The sequence below is a fragment of the Chelonia mydas genome, chromosome 1 (assembly GCF_015237465.2).
Source record: "Chelonia mydas isolate rCheMyd1 chromosome 1, rCheMyd1.pri.v2, whole genome shotgun sequence".
NCBI lineage: Eukaryota > Metazoa > Chordata > Testudines > Cheloniidae > Chelonia > Chelonia mydas.
The window spans coordinates 233515309-233532315 of record NC_057849.1 but is presented as its reverse complement, the minus strand read 5'-3'; the positions used below and the strand labels follow the sequence as shown (position 1 = coordinate 233532315).

General features: G+C 39.3%; 1 protein-coding gene across 6 annotated transcripts in view; it reads left to right on the top strand.

Moving 5' to 3' along the window:
* AEBP2 (AE binding protein 2) overlaps nucleotides 1–17007 on the top strand; it is a 93145-nt gene that overhangs the window by 12525 nt on the left and 63613 nt on the right. The gene's annotated exons all lie outside the window — the stretch shown is intronic.

The following is a 17007-nucleotide window of genomic DNA, read 5'->3' as shown; positions in this document are numbered from 1 at the left end:
CTTTCTTTAAAACATCTTCAGCAAACACATATTTCTCCAATTGTTCTTATTCCCAAACTGGGTCTCTCTTACGGCGTGCTGCCATTATAGGTTTTCCCTTCTAGTGAGAGAATGGTATGGTAGATCTGAAATCAATGAAGCCTACACTCAGAAAGACCTCAAGCCTTCTGGAATATGCTGCTCAAATAGTTTCACTTTTGTTTCTACTGCCTGTCCCTCCCTTCTCACATTTATCTCCAGACTTCTTCTCCTTGTCCAGATCTATTCCACCCCCAACAATCTTCTGTTCATTGAACTTTTTGAAACTTTGCACTTTTAGAGAGAGGTAAGGCATTGACTCTGTGTACACAAATTTGCAAGGTGACAAATAGGGTTGAGGTCTGTTATTTCTCACCTTTATATATTATTTATTTAAAAACATTTTTGCTGTTAATAAGGATGTTCTCTCTGGAGAGACAAATCCACAGTTTAAGAACTGCAAGACTAAGCATCTCTGATGGTATCTTCTAGACTGAGCCCTGAGTCCCATTGGGTAGATAGAAAGATTAACCTAAATAATCTATACAGAAGCCCCTGGAACCCCATAAGATTGGGTCCCTAATCCATGAACTATTGGAACTCGTTTACAAAACTTTTTTTAAACATTACATGAATATATTGTCTCATACTATAGAATTAGAATTTATAATCCGTATTCCATGATGAGATACATTATAGCTCAAATATCTTAATTAAAACTATCTTCAGATAGGTTTTTTCCTCAAAGAGCATTTTATCAAAAAAATCTGATTTAAATAAAAATAATCTGATTTTTTTTTTAAATCATTGATTTTTATTCACCCTGAAGAGTTGTACTTAATGTGTGCAGTGCCTAGTGCAATGGGGATCTGACCTCAGTTGTGGCCCCTAGGTGCCACTGAACTACAAATAATTAATAATTCACACAGTGCAATAGTTTAAAGTTTTATCAATAATTTCCCTCTTTTAAATCAGATTGGTACTTTAGGAATAGCAATTACATACCTACCATTGGAATAGGCACATACTGTAGTTATCTATTAAAAGGATACAGTAGAACCTCAGAGCTAGAAACACCTTGGGAATGGAGGTTGTTCATAACCCTGGTATGAACTCTGAACAAAACATTATGGTTGTTTTTTCAAAAGTTTACTGCTGAACATTAAGTTAGTACAGCCTTGAAACTTTACTATGCAGAAGAAAAATGGAGCTTTTCCTTTATTTTTTTAGTAGTTTACATTTAACGCAGTATTGTACTGTATTTGCTTTTTTTCTCCTCTCCTGCTGCTGCCTGATTGTGTACTTCCAGTTCCACAGGAAGTGTGGTTGACTGGTCAGTTCGTAACTCTGGTGTTCGTAACTTTGAGGTTCTACTGTACCATCAGCTCCTGTCTTTGTTTTTTTGCCTACTTTTAAATGACACTTAAGAGACTATAGCTGAAAGATTAGAGAGAATATTGGTTTTCTTTGTGCATTTGGCAGCACTTTGCATATAGTCAGTGTAATGGCTTTTCCTGTTTAGTGTGTTTCCTCAGTTTTGTGGATCTTACATACAGCAACAGGGAAGAATACTGAAACCACAGAAGTTTGCAGGAATACTCAAGTAGGTGTAGTACCTGAAACTATTTTAAACTTTTCTTATATTGACTGTTCTTCATGTTGATGGTGTCCCTTTAAATAGAAATAATGGTTTCTTAAATATTTGGCATTCTAGAAATACTGTTCAAATGTAGAATAATTTGTTGTTTCCACAACATGTTAATTGTCTGAATAAAACTATACACATTTAGCTCTTTAATCTTTCCTCTTAAATTCAGTCTCCTCCAAAAACCCCTGGCCATTTGTTTCTGTTCCCTGAACTCCCAGGAAAATAGGCAAGTTGAAGGTAATGTAAACCTCAAATTCATGAAAAGAAAAGGAGTACTTGTGGCACCTTACAGACTAACCAGTTTATTTGAGCATGAGCTTTCGTGAGCTACAGCTCACTTCATCGGATGCATACTGTCGTCTTCTTCTGTCTGGTCTTCTGCAGTTTCCACAGTATGCATCCGATGAAGTGAGCTGTAGCTCACGAAAGCTCATGCTCAAATAAGTTGGTTAGTCTCTAAGGTGCCACAAGTACTCCTTTTCTTTTTGTGAATACAGACTAACATGGCTGTTAGTCTGAAACCTCTCAAATGCATGCTGTCTTTGCGCCAGAGCCATCTACAGACGCTTTTCTTGATCCATATGATAATTTTGCATATGTTGGCCAAAACTGTGGTCAGAGTGGGAAAAACTGATTATTTGAAAATATATATAAAATATAAAGGATTTTTTTATTTAAAGTGAATACAGGTTTATTTAGGAAAAAAACTATTTAAAAATTAAATTTGAAACCCACAGTCTTTAAGGCCTAAACTTCTTATAATCTACTGAAATCATTTAAACCAAATACAAAAAATATTTAGTACATGTTTTCTGCTAAGTTTAAAGAATATCCTACCACTGAACTGGTAGAAGTCACTGGCTGAGCACCTGGAACCAGAGTTTGCTGAAGTGCTAAATCAGTTTTGACAGCAGTAATTTCTTCTGCAGGTGCAGAGAGAATGTTTTCTTCATTTTAGCATTCAACTAGTTAAGTTCAATGACTGGTGCTTAAGAAACAAGTTTGAGGTTGAAAAGGCAAGAAAGCGTGTTTTCCTCTTTCAATTTATGAATAAAATCTAGGTATGAGAGAATCAGATCTACTGGTTCTAAAATCTTGTAGGACATGGTGTCCAGAAAAAATTAGTTCTCTTCATAACTACAGATAATACTTCCTTTGTTTAATAAATCAGTAACTTTTAAATGCAAAACATGCTCTGATAAACTTTTTTCTTATGTATCTAACACATTTAAGTAGTTTTATTCAATAAAAAATTAAAATGCTGTTTGTCCTTTTTAATTGAATTTCCATGCAGATGAGCTTGACATAAACTTTTACTTGTGATTTAAGTATCATCTAGTAAATAAGAAATGCATCATTCACCATTTTCTAACATAATAAAAAAAGTAAGTTAAGCTGTATAATTGCTTAAATGTGTTGAGGCATAGTCTAATTAAGAAAAAGAAGCACCAAATTTAGTGTGAGGGCTGTATTTAGTTTTCATCGTGTTTTAATAACAAAAGAGGATCAGCCTTCCCCCCCCCCCCCCCCCCCTTTTTTTTAGGAAAGTAAAAAGTTTTAATGCAAAACATGATTAAAATAGATGATCTAAGTCAAGGTTTTCGTACTTGCTAATTTAAATAATGATTAAACTTGGTAATTTAAATCACTCTGATTTAAATCCAGCCACTGTGACTCCATTATCGTGTGTGTGTGTGCGTGCATGTGCGCACATGTGACATTGCATGCTTGTTTAACTTGCTCTGCATTCTTGCTGCTGTATCTGTTTCACTATAACTGCTTTCCTGGTTTCTCTTTCCTGTTAATTTATTATTTGCATTACAGTAACACCTTGGGACCCCAAACAAGATCAGGGTCCCACTGTGTTATCTGCTCTACAAACTCATAATAAGAGTTCTTGCTTTGAAGATCTTACTGTGTACACAGTCAGGATAGACAAAGCATAAAGGCACAGAGAGGTGGTGATTCAGAATATCTTATTTTGTTTTCTGTCCATGTTTCTTACCTCTCTGCGTCCCTTCATCTTATTTCTCTTGTCCTCACTGATTTTTGTAAATCCTCCCAATGTAATGTTAACAAACTTTAGTAAAATGATGTTTCTAGGGGTTAAAAAATGTGTGGCGTACCCCATCTAGATAGTTTCACAGTTATCTACTTCTAAAAAGTACTTTTTAAAACAAGATTCAGTGCTGGCATGGCAACTCACTTTTAAAATTATCTCTAATTGATATGTATCTGTTCATTTTCCACTGTTGATTTCTCAGCATTCAAATTACATTATAAAAATATATATAGTTGATTCTTATGTTTATTTTTGATAGGCTTTCCAATTACAAACTTTCTTGTTTATTTCACATGGTTTTAGTTATCATGGCTTAATCTGGGTATGGTTTAGGTGTGATTTTCAAAAATGCTTATGTGATCTAGGACCACAAACACTTTCAATTAGACTTGTGCACTTAAATCACTTAGATGATTTGAAAGTCGCATCCTGTATTGTTTATGATAAAGTTTTGTCTTAATTTAGGACTTTAACCTAAATGGCATCACTTAGTAGGGTGGTGGTGTTCAGCACCTAAAAGTGTCCTGGGCTCTTTAGACACATAAGAGTTCTGTCCCCTAAAGAGCTTTAAATGTAAGTAGGCCATACACCCAAGAGTGGGAAAAGGATGTAGTGAAAGTCAGTTTATATTGATTCTTAATTTAATTATTTACCCATTTTTAACTCCTATAACCTAAATATAGGACATTTACTCATTATTTTATCCCTTCCATCCCTTTCGCATACTGATGTATCATCCTAAGTTTCTCTCTGTACCTCCCTCTCCATTTTGTAATTTTTCTTTCCTTCTTGGAAGACCCTTCTTCTGTATAAGTCAGCAATTGACTACAGTTGGGTTTTGTGGATATTTCTGCACTTGCTGCTGCTAGATAGGAATTTTTGCCTCTGCTCCCAATGATTTCTGTGTTACTGCTCGAATCCTGACGTTCTGGCCTAGTCCCTTTTCTCCCTCAAGGGCATTGGGTGTTCTGTGATCCATTATTCTATGGTGGTGATGTTCTCTACGCTATACATTTTCCTGAGTATCAGTGGAATTTCCTCAATCAGGCACCGGATTATCTTCTGCACCACTGAAGGAACTCAGATAGGTCCCATCTAATTCAGAGCAAACGGCTGTCCCAGGAAGCTCATCAGAACAACTCCCTAGAGTAGAAAGCAGTTAGTTTTCTCTCTACTCTTAAGATTCAATCTGGGTTAGTTGCCATTCATATGACAATTAACAGTAGGACCTCTGTGGCATATTGGCACTTGCAGGTTGGAACAAGAAAGAACAAGTTAAAAATCCCAAATTAAGCAAGGGAAATTCTTTTGTTCGTGGAACAGGAATATTTTTGATACTGGATATTGCACTGATAGTTGGGAAAACTTGTAGAGTAGAGATGCCTCACCAGTATGGAGTTAAGACCACAGCGCACCAGTTGACCACTTCAGAGAAGAAGAAAAATATGTAGGTAAGTAAATTTTATCTTTTCCGCTTCTGTTGCAGGCCATGTGTCTATCTCCTGGAGAATCTTACTTAATAACAACTCATATTTTTCAGCATGTGTACTTAGTCTTGCCAAGACCTATATTATCCTGTCTTGAAATTGATATAACTAGTACTTGAAGAGCATTGGTTTAGATTCCATTAAATCTGTACTTGGGCAAGTGATAATTGCTGCCATTAACTGTGCATTTTGTCCTACTTCAGTACCCAGAATGTTGGTCTTAAAACTACCAAATACTAACATTGTAAGAAGTCAGTATTAAAACCAGCTTCATATTCACAAATGATCAAGTTGACCATGTAATATTTTTATAATTACATATTTAAATATATACTTAATTTCTGTCTTCGTCTGTTACAAGTATTTAACTGAACAGCAATCCTGTGGTCTAATTCCTCCATCTTTGAAACTTGTAAGAGTCAGGCAATGGAAGGAACAATGTGTCACTCCCAGAAGCGTGACTGTATGTTTCACTTCAGAACAAGTTTGGTTTGCAATTTCTGTTCTTAAGTGAGAGAGCAAACAGTGAGTCAGATTCTCCTTATTACCGACATAGTAACTAGACACCCACAGCTGACCCGTGCCGGACGACTTGGGCTCGGTTTGTGAGGCTGTTCCATTGCTGTGTAGGCATCTGGGCTCAGGTTGGAGCCCGGGCTCTAGGACTCCGTAAAATGGGAGGGTCCCAGAGCTCAGACTCCAACCTAAGCCCAGAAGTCTACACAGCAATAAAAAGACCTGCAGCCTGAGCCCTGCAAGCCTGAGTCGGCTGGCATGGGCCAGCCATGTGTTTTTCTTTGCTGTGTAGACATACCTTTACAGTGTTTCTGGTATCTGAGCCCTAGTTTACAACCAGTGAATGCTGCATCAAAGCAGAAAGGATCGTAACCTTACATGCTGCTCAGGACACTTCATTCATATGGAAAAAGCTTGCTGCAAAAGCAGGTGCTCACAGAGTTCATCTGATTGTGTCATTTTCAGACTTTGTAAGGATCTATCCTGACAAAGTGTTATACTTGTGTGGAGTCCCAATTACAGGTGGTCAGGAATTTTTCAGCAGTGTTTTTTTTGTTGGAAAATGCTGATTTGTCAGAACAAAAACTTCTTGCAGGTATGGATCAGTCTTGACAGGTTTTTTACTCAACATATTTTTGGTTCATTTTGACTTTTATAATGAAAAACTGCTTTTTTCTGGTTCAAAACAACTTTGTTTCAAAATTTCATTTAATTTGTAGTAAAAAAAAATGAGTGGTCTAAATAAAACAAAACTTTGACTCAAATTGAATTGTTTTTTCTTCAGATTTTCAGTTTGTGAAAATTTCTGAGATTTTTGACTTTTTGCCCTGTTCGGGATGGGAATTTTTTTTTAATATCTCAGATTTTCTTAGGATGGAAAAACTGTTTCCTCCCCATCAATAGTCTTTCTGAAGTTAGTAGGACTCAATCCATATATCCTTTAGTTGAATTGGGGCCTTAGTGGGTATTTTATGTGGAGGTAGTCCATTGCCTCAGGCTGTACTTCCTAGCATTCTGTCTGTTTTCCTCTTGAAAAGGAATGTAAAGCATAGGAAAACCTGTAAACTAACTTTTCAAGTGCTTTACTTCTCACTTTGATGTAAATTAGTGAAGTGGCCAGATAATTACCTCCTCACAGCATTTACTGGGGTATGTTTGTTTTAACTCCCAACCTGAGCTGAGTGGTTGGAATTTCTCTTCCTTTTTTGGGGGAGAGAATAACATAAGAACGGCCATACTGGGTCAGGTCAAAGGTCCATCTAGCCCAGTATCCTGTCTTCTGAAAGTGGCCAACATCAGGTGCTTCAGAGGGAATGAACAGAACAGGTAATCATCAAGTGATCCATCCTGTGTCGCCCGTTTCCAGGGTCTTGCAAACAGAGGCTAGAGATGCTTCAGAGCATGTTTTGCATCCCTGCCCATCCTGGCTAATAGCCATTGATCGACCTATCTTCCATGAATGTATCTAGTTCTTTTTTGAACCCTGTTGAAGTCTTAGCCTTCACAACATCCTCTGGCAAAGAGTTCCACAGGTTGACTGTGCGTTGTGTAAAAAAAATACTTCCTTTTGTTTGTTTAAAACCTGCTGCCTATTAATTTAATTTGGTGACCCCTAGTTCTTGTGTTATGCGGAGGAGTAAATAACACTTCCTTATTTACTTTCTCCACACTGCTCATGATTTTATGGACCTCTTATCATATCCCTCCTTATTCATCTCTTTTCCAAGCTGAAAAGTGCCAGCCTTACTAATCTCGCCTCCTATGGAAGCTGTTCCATACTCCTTATTAATTTTTTTGCCCTTTTCTGTGTCTTTTTTCTTTTTGAGATGGGGTGACCAGATCTGCATGCAGTATTCAAGATGTGGGAGTACCGTGGATTTGCATAGAGGAATATGATATTTTCTGTCTTTTTAATCTATCCCTTTCCTAATGCTCCCCAACCTTCTGTTAGATCCCCCAGTAGTGGTTTTGGACAATTGCTCATCTGCCTTGGGAGTTTTCTCATGCAGAAAGCTAGTCTCTAACCTAAAAAAAAAAGGAGTACTTGTGGCACCTTAGAGACTAACCAATTTATTTGAGCATAAGTTGCATCCGATGAAGTGAGCTGTAGCTCACAAAAGCTTATGCTCAAATAAATTGGTTAGTCTCTAAGGTGCCACAAGTACTCCTTTTCTTTTTGCGAATACAGACTAACGCGGCTGGTACTCTGAAACCAGTCTCTAACCTTTCTTCCTTGATGGATATGTGGGGCTGCTGGGGGAGGTAGTGAAAGAAATGTGGATGACATGCAGTTTTAAGGTTTCAGAGTAGCAGCAGTGTTAGTCTGTATTCGGGAAAAGAAAAGGAGTACTTGTGGCACCTTTGAGACTAATCAATTTATTTGAGCATAAGTTTTAAGTCTCCCTTTTATCTGATCTTGATAGTAGTCTCCCTTTTCTGTTGTCTGGCAAAGATAGATTAGATGAGAGTGATGTGGTTAAAGCTCAGACCAGATAAAAAGAAATGTGTAAGCCTTTGGAATTATCTAGAGAAGATGGAAGGGGTATCTTCCACCTCTGTTGGAATCTAGACAGTGATCAACAGTAGTGCTGCCTTCCTATTCTCTGGTTAGATACTTGCTTTCACCACAGTTACCCAGTATTTTTCACCTTCAGAAGCTGTTCTTAAGGATCTCTCAGAAGTTATGTCAAGTATAGAATGAGGCTGCCTGCTTATTTAGCAGCGTTGACTATAGCGATCATGTTTCCTGAAATCTGTACTGGCATCAAGTTGCCGACAAACCAGTGGAGGTGTACACACTATAAAGCTACTTTTGGCAGCAAAACAAAACCACCTTGATGAGAGATGTAAAGTTAGAGTGACAAAGCATCGGTGTAGATGCTGCCATTCATTATTTTGATATAACTGGCCTCCCCCAGCATTCCACAATGCCAGCCGTGATCACTCTGCTCACTGTTTTGAACTTGGCTGCCCTGCAGGCATTCACCCCTCCCCTTTCAAAGCTCCGGGAAGCTTTCATTATTCCTCAGTGTGGAGAGCGCACAGAGCTGCTGAGGATGACTCTCCTGGTATGGGAGAACTCAGAGGGAATTACAGAATCATTAATGTGGAATTGGCAGGCAGGCAGAGCAGGCTGCTGCTATGGAGGTGGGGGGGGGAGAAACTGCTGTGCTGTGCAAAGCTGGGGGCTGATGGGGGGTGTCCCACCTCCGCCAGGATTGGTTGCTTAGGCTGCTGTCTAAACTTAAAGACAGCATGCCGACACACACTCCCCCAACATGCTCGCTCTCTCTCCTCCACACCCCCCATTTCCCGTCACACAGTCTCCCTCTCCTCCCCCTACACTTCAGTTAAAAAGCAGCTGGCAATCTAGAAGGATGCCCGTGGAACCATGGGATTCAGAAACCTGCATCATGTGATGCAGTATCTGCCACGTGAGGCACTGCAAACCCTTCCCAATGCACCCTGCAGTCAGTTGCAAAGTGGGATAGCTACCCACAGTGCAGTGCTCTCTGTGTTGATGCAAAAGCTGTTAGTGTGGATGTGCTCTTCCAACACAAGAAGCGAGGGCATGGCTACACTTGCAGATGTAGAGCTCTTTGAGTTAAACCAGTCTTTGTAGAGTGCAGTAGGGAAAGCGCTGCAATCTATCCACACTGACAACTGCAAGCGCATTGGCGTGGCCACATTAGTAGCTCTTGCAACGGCCACAGAGAGCAGTGCATTGTGGTAGCTATCACAGCATGCAAGTGGCTGCAACATGCTTTTCAAATGGGGTGGGGGTGGGGTAGAGTGTAATAGGGAGTGTGTTGTGTGTATGTGGGGGGAGAGAGAGTGGGTTTTTGGGGGGCTGAGAGCATGTCAGCATGCTGTCTTGTAAGTTCAGGCAGCAGCAGATCTCCCCCCCCCCCTCTCTCTCTCTCTCTCTCGCTCACAGCATTCCATGGTAATGGTTGCTTTGTCTCGGAGCAGATAAGCATGCCGGCTGTCAGAAATGGAGCTTTCAAAGGGCATAGCTGCATTGCAACAGCGAGTTCAAAACGATGAGAAGAGTGGCCACTTGACTTAAGGGGATCATGGGACGTTTCCGGAGGCTGATCAGATCGCAGTAATGCAACACCTTGTTCATACTGACGCCCGGGCGTTTCAGCCGAGGCGCACCAAGTGTTAATCTTCTCACCGAGGTGGAGTACCAGGAGCGCTTTAGCCGTGGAGTCAGAGCGCTCTACGTGCCTTGCCAGTGTGGACGGGTAGCGAGCAAGGGCGCCCGGGGCTGCTTTAATGCGCTCGAACTCGCAAGTGTAGCCAAGCCCATAGTGTGGACATGCAAGAGCGGTTTAATTAAAGTGGCATAACTTTTGTCAACAAAACTCTGTAATTGAGACAAGGCCTTAGATTTGAGCATCTGAAGGCTGAGTGTTCTTAGTGGAGGGACTGTAACTCTGAAATGTTCTTCTTTTGATCAGACGGAACTATAGTTTGTTGATCTTCAAGAGCTTCTCATAAGGCCCATCTGTTAGGTTTGAATTTTGCCTGAGGGAACATTGCACCAGTTAAGCTCCTGAGGGGAGAACAGTTAGTTCTAGAAAACATGATTGTAAATTTTACAGGGTTTGGTATGTACCTTTTTATTCAGTGTCTGGCTCTGAAGTAGCCTTTATGTAAGTTGACTGTGGCAAGTAATGATGTGTTTATAGAAAGGTAGAACAGAATTATGCTGTTCTTGTTTGTCTTTTTAATATTCATTCTCCGCCCTTATGCTGTGTTCAGTTATGAAAGACTGACAAAGATGAACTTTGAGATAAGTGCTTTCATTAAATTGGCCAGAAGGGATTACTTGCAATAGTGATGAAATCAGCCTCCTTGGAGAACTGGAGTGGTGTGTGCTTACATCATTTTCTTTAATGAAATAAAATATATTTTCATTCATACTTAACTTTATTTTATAATGCATTTTTCAAACTTGCACAGCCATTAGGTCTTAAGAATGTGTGTAATCAGTTTAAAATGCCAAAACAAAGCATTTACAGTTTTTCTTTAATTTTCCAATTAAAAAAAAATTAATCTTTCAAAATACAATTTCATACCCACTTAACTTGAAACTGGCTTAATGGATTTTGTTTAGGTATTCTTTAAAAAAAGAAAAGGAAAAATAGAATCTATAGATCAGATGATGCTTGAGGAACTTCGGTCCTGAAGAAAAAAGTTTGAATTAAAAAAAAACAGAAATTAGTGGTCTAAAATTGAATGAACTTTTCAACCTTTATATTAGAAATGTGTTTTTCACTTTTTCTTTAAGACCGATATTAAATTTAGCCCATGGGCCAGATCCAACCTTCTACAGAGAGTAAGCTCTAATTTTAAAAAATAACTTCCTAGCCCTCACAAAGATTGTGAATTGAAGATAACTTTCCAACTCTGAACCAAATGTAGACCAATTGAGCATTGTGAGCCTGAAACAATGGCTATGAAGTGTGAACTCCCCCACCTGGGCCTATGTTCATATTTTGCCTCATGAAGTTTCTCCAAATATCAGCATTAACTATTTAATTGGTGATCATTTTAGTGAATGAAACGGATGGGAATAAAGTCTTATGAGGTTGGGATTTGGGAGATAGTGTAGAGAAGGAAATGGAGAGGGATGAAAGGAGATGCCCAAAAACAAAAAGAGGGGCAAATGCAGGAGGATAAGAAGGGAAGGAAGAGAAACAAAGGGCAAAGATGGCAGTGGTTTTAAAAGTGATAAATTTTTCCCACTGTGAGTGTGAATGTAATAGTAAGGTATTTAGGTTTGAAAGAATTAGGTTTTTATTGGTAACGATTGGAAAACTTTGTACTGTACACACAAACTGATGAGAAAATATTTCTATTGCTGATGACTGAAATTTACAGGTAGGGAAAGTAAGAAAAATGGTGTTTGAGAAATTACTGGAGTTTGATTTAAGGGTATTTATGTTGTATTTTAACGTGGTTTTGACCATTTGTGTTTTAACTGTTATAAAGTTTTAACTTTTAGAGTTCAGCATCTACTGACATTAAATAATTGTCTAAGGGTCCCCTAATTTCTTGCAACTCTGAAAATTTAAATAGATAAAAATTGAAAAAAATGCTTAAAACCCATAATTCTGGTCAACCGTGAATTTAAATCAGTAATTAAAAATGCTTAAAAATAACAATCCATATTATCCATCAGTTATTAAAAAAAAAAAGTAAAAATTGATTTTTGCTAAGACTTAAGATATTGAACAAATAACTAAGTTTATTTACTATATAGAGGCTATTGTCTATCTTCAATGTTTCATTAAATCTACTGTTAATATCAGTGGGAGATAATATGGGGAACAGAGATGATTTGAACGTCAGATTGCTATACTTGATCACGCTATTTGTCTTTTGAGTCCGGTATCATGCTTCCAGAAATTACCAATACGTGGATGCTTCAGAGGTATGTTTGAAAATCTCACCATGCAGTGTGCAAGACTACAAGGAAAAAATCTCCCTCCTGCCCTTAATACAGTTATGCCCAAATCATGAATTTGCACAGCAAGCGCATCTACAAGCATTTTTTGATCTAAAAAATCACAGTGCAATGTACTATAAATTCAGAATAATTTGGCCAGATTGGTGTGCCTTACTCTGTTATCTGTACAGTTGGACCTACTTAAGCATACAAAGCCTTCAAGAGAGACTGGAGAATTTGCTTAGCAAATAGTTACATATGATGGAGTTTCTGTCAAGTGAACAGGCAGGGAACTACAGGGAGAGAGAGAGAATGAACATGTGCTTAATATAATGGACTTGAACGCAAGAGAACTGAGTTCTCTCTCTGCCACAGTTCTTATTTGCTGTTGGGCAAGTCACTTAAACAAGAATTTTTGATGGTGACAACTAATTTTGTCTTTTATCTCTGCTTCAGTAATTGAGACGTGATTTGGGAATACTCGACACGGCACAGACACTACTAAATGCTCCAGCACTGGAAAAGGACCTTGGAGCCAAGCACCTTCCCTCTGCTGCCACCTCTGTAACACTTCACAAGGGTCCCTTACTGATATTCCCCAGACTGGGTGGGGACAGAAAATGCAGACGGTGTGGACTGTGTGTGGTAGGGCGGGGCTGGGGGGGGAGCCATTGTGTTTCTGGAGAGTCCATTCACAAACCCCAGTCCTTGAGACCTAGAAGAGGTAGTTGAGTAAGAAAATCAACAACAAGTCCAGCCTCTTTGAGGGCAACAAGAACCCTGATCACCTGAAATGTATATTCTGTTATCTCTTGTGCCTCTGAAACAATCAACGTGTTTCTTTCTGCAGTATCACTAGAGAAGTTACCAACTTAAATATGTTTCAGTAAGACTGAAACAAAAAGTGAGATGACGGCAGGCTATTTGTATTTCTGGGGGACTGACACACAAAAATAGGGAGAGACATCCACCCATTTATTCTGAAAGTAATGGACTCCTTGGGTAGCTTCTGCTGATTATCAGTCATGCTAATAAAGCAAAATTTAGCTATTTTTAGAATAGATCCATTTGTAACAATACTTGTGAAATGTTCATCTTATCTCCCCCTGTAAATCATTTTGAGATCTACTGATGAAAAGCGCTACATGAGAGCTAGGTATAGTTAGTGGTATTCTCGATATTTTAATGTCTTGCATAAAGATATGCTAGATAGGAAAATGGGGAAGGAAATGAAAAAATGTGATGACAACAGCTCAGCTGGGAATGACAGTTTATGTATTCTTTATCTCTAGGGCATATATCAAATGGATTGCAGAAATCCAGGCAGATAAAGCACTTTATCCAAAATACCCAAGGAATCCCCAAAACTCATTTCAAGTGCAAGTTGGCTATTAAGTGACATTTCCCAGGATTCCATTAAAAGAGTAGGAACTGCCACTGGCTCATTGTACTCGCTATGAGAGTCCTATCGTATAGCTTGAGCAATGAAATGGGGACTCCACAGATGAAATTGCGTTTATGCGGTGCCTGTTCAGTTGCAAATTAGACTGGTTCTTATTCATCATAAAATTAAAGCAGATGTGGAGCACAGATGATCCAGATATGAACTACCTACCATGGGTTACCTGGGTTCCAATTTCTGGAGTGTTAAACTTCAGTTTAAACACACAGTAGGTCCTTATCAAACATTTCTTCCGGCAGTTATAACCAGTCCAAATTCTAGGGGTTATTGTTTTCCCATTTTATTAATAGTCCTGGCCGTCATAACAAAAGGATTCTTACCATCTTCACACCGCCTTAAGGTTACTGGTTTCAGCCTTTCCCATATTTTCCCTAAGAGGAAAGAATTTTCTGAAAGCAATCCAGTATCTACAGAAAGTTCAAGCTTTTTGCAGAGCCCTGAGGCTTCAAAAAGTCACTGAGGTTTGTGACTTTGTTTCCAAAATCAGTAAGCTAGTGCACACTCCAAGGGTTAAATATAGATATCCGTTCTATTCCCCATTGTCTAGAGAGATTTTTCAACTTCTGTAGACTTGTATCCCAGTAACTATAAATCAGGAGTAATTCCTAAATGGCATACTCTATTCATCATGTCCAAAACTGCCCTACTTCCATTTTGGTCTGACAGTAGGGTTGCCTTTTAACACCATCTTTCTGTACAGTGCCTAGCACGGTAAGGTCCTGATCCGTAACTGGGGATCCTAGGTGCTATGGTAATACAAATAATAATATGTATGGAACCTGGGTGAAGTAACCATCCCTGCTCCCGCCCTCTCTACCTATTGTATTTGTGATAGTCCCTCATGCCTGCCTGTAATCTATTGTGGTCTGGCTGTAGCAACCTTCTCTCCCCTTCCCCCCCACGCACACCTGGTTGTTTGGATTCTGGGGGCCATTCTGTGTGGACTTGAAAGTAAGGAAATAAGGCCTTAAATCGCATAGGCCTAAACCTGCCACTTTTTTGTAACAACCTTCCCACCACACTTTCACAAAATCATGGTGGTGGTGGCAATTGCCACCATAAGAGTTATTTATGCGATGTGATATAATGTCTGGCTCACTGGCACTTGAGAGCTAAATCTTGTCAGAAAACATACAGTGTAATCTACAGGGAAAGATCAGTATTCCATTTTTTGTGTGTTAGTAGCTGAGGAAAAAACTCTTGGGGATGGAGCAAAGGATGGAGCTTTGATAGATTATCTGATGTGATGGCTATAAGGAATGTCTGCTGTAGAAAAGACAACAGATGCTTTATCAATGACTAAGGATATAGTCAGCACTAGAAATATCAAGATAAAATTCCTTTGGCCCACTAGCTGTAATCTACAAGGTCTCTGGACAACATATCTGATAAATCTAGTGCTATATGGATGGGAGAGGAGACTTGAAATAAACTTGAGTTAATACTTCCCAAAACTGAAACATTTGCTTTGAGATAGGTAACTTGAGCCCTTGGTGAATCTTGGTAATGAATTCAGATTTTCTCACAAGGCAAACCATATCGTCCAGGTCCAGTGATGTTTTCTCAAGGTAGAGGCATCTTTGGAGTTCATCAAGAATTCTGCTAGATACTGCAGGTAATGGTATGGCAGTAAGCTTAGAGTTTCAGGTTCTAAGCTTTCATGTAACTCAGGAGAGTCTGGTGCAGTAGTGCTTTGAATGGGCCTGTCCATAGTTAGAGCAGTCCAAGGTTCTGACACAGATTGCTTTCCTAGTGAGAGAAATATAGCTTCTGAGCCACTCCGGTGACATTAAAAGTCATTGATGCATTTTTGTGGGTTACTTTTACTAGTAGTGGAAAAGGATGTATTTCACATTTGTGTTCCTGAATGAAGTACACATTTTTTTCATGCTTGCAGGTGCCTGTGCCAGATTTAAAAAGATCCAGAATACCCCCAGTAAGACAGGCAGTTATAAGTTTTCTAGGGAGAATTCTTTTTAATCAGCTTAGCCAATCCACATGTTTGTTCCACCCCAGGTGAGTGAGTGGAAAACTCATGAGGAGCTCAGCTTCTACAAGTGTGAAATACTTGTCTTCCAGTTTGACTTTTTGCTCTTGGCTGACACCCTGCTGGTTGCCCTGTGCAATGTAGGTGTAGTGGTTGTCTTCTTTGTACAGGTTGTTGATCTCTAGGATTGTAGGAAGAAGGGCTCTGATGATATTCTCAACCACCTGCAACTTCAGAAGGAATAAGTTTTGAATTTTTCTCCAAACAGACACGTAGTCCAAAGCCATTTGAGCTTTCCAGCCAGAGAGGCAGGCATTCTTGGTGATTTTTTTTGAGTAGTGGTCCAATAGCTATTTCCCTGATTTCTGTCAGAGACTCACCATTGCAGAGATTTTTGTATTGAGTGTGGAATGACCTGTAGTCTGTCAGAGCTATCGTATAGCAACTAAAAAAGGGCTTGAGGTATATTTGGAAATGGTAAAGTTTGCTTAATGTAACATCTTCTGTGAGGATCTCTGCATTTCTGTTTGTGGATATATGCCTTGAAAAACCATGACCATTGGGGGGGTGCATGAGAATTCTTGTTTGAGGGTGGTATCATCCTGCAAAGGGAGTGCACTCTCCCAACTGCCTCAGTTCCATTACCTCTCTGTGATGCCAGCAAAGGAACTTACTTCTGGTCTTCAGGATTAGACTTACTCTTTGCCTAATTTGAGACTTTATTGTAAATAGTTTAGATTATTATATAGTAATATTCTGGGAGCCCTTAGCTTCTTACTGGGACGACTAATAGCTGAAAGCCCATGCTGTTGCACAGGTGTAATTCATAAAGTCATGTACAGTATGTAAAAAAATCCAATAATAGGGGCTCTTGTTTCCGTGCACTGCGTTGTAGTAAGCAGTGTTGCTGTTTATACGGGTTCCCCAAAGTTTGTGTGCAGAGTAATATTCTAAACAAAAAGTGCACTCAGCCATGCTTGTAGCTGTTTCCATTGCTTCATACTGAGTCAACAGTTATTCTAGGCTTCAGAGTGAGACAGTGATAATCTTGGAATCTTGTTATACAGTTGTCTGGCCCTGAGCCTGTAAGGGCTTCAAGAAGTATGTGCCTCTTGCTTGCTGATCGTACCAAAGACAGACACCCACATTCAGTGCTTTCTGTCTGCAGAAAAGGGGAGTTAACAACAAAAATCTCATTCCATCCTTTCTGGCACAGAGGGCTGAAAGTTGGTTTATGAGACCTTCAGACAGCCAGTTATCAGGCCGTTGTGTCTCCTTACAGTTAAGGTCTGTGGGATGCCATGAGTCCTATCTTGGACTCCTTGCAATAGGAACAGAAGAAAGTGGCCAAGGTGCTGGTCACTATG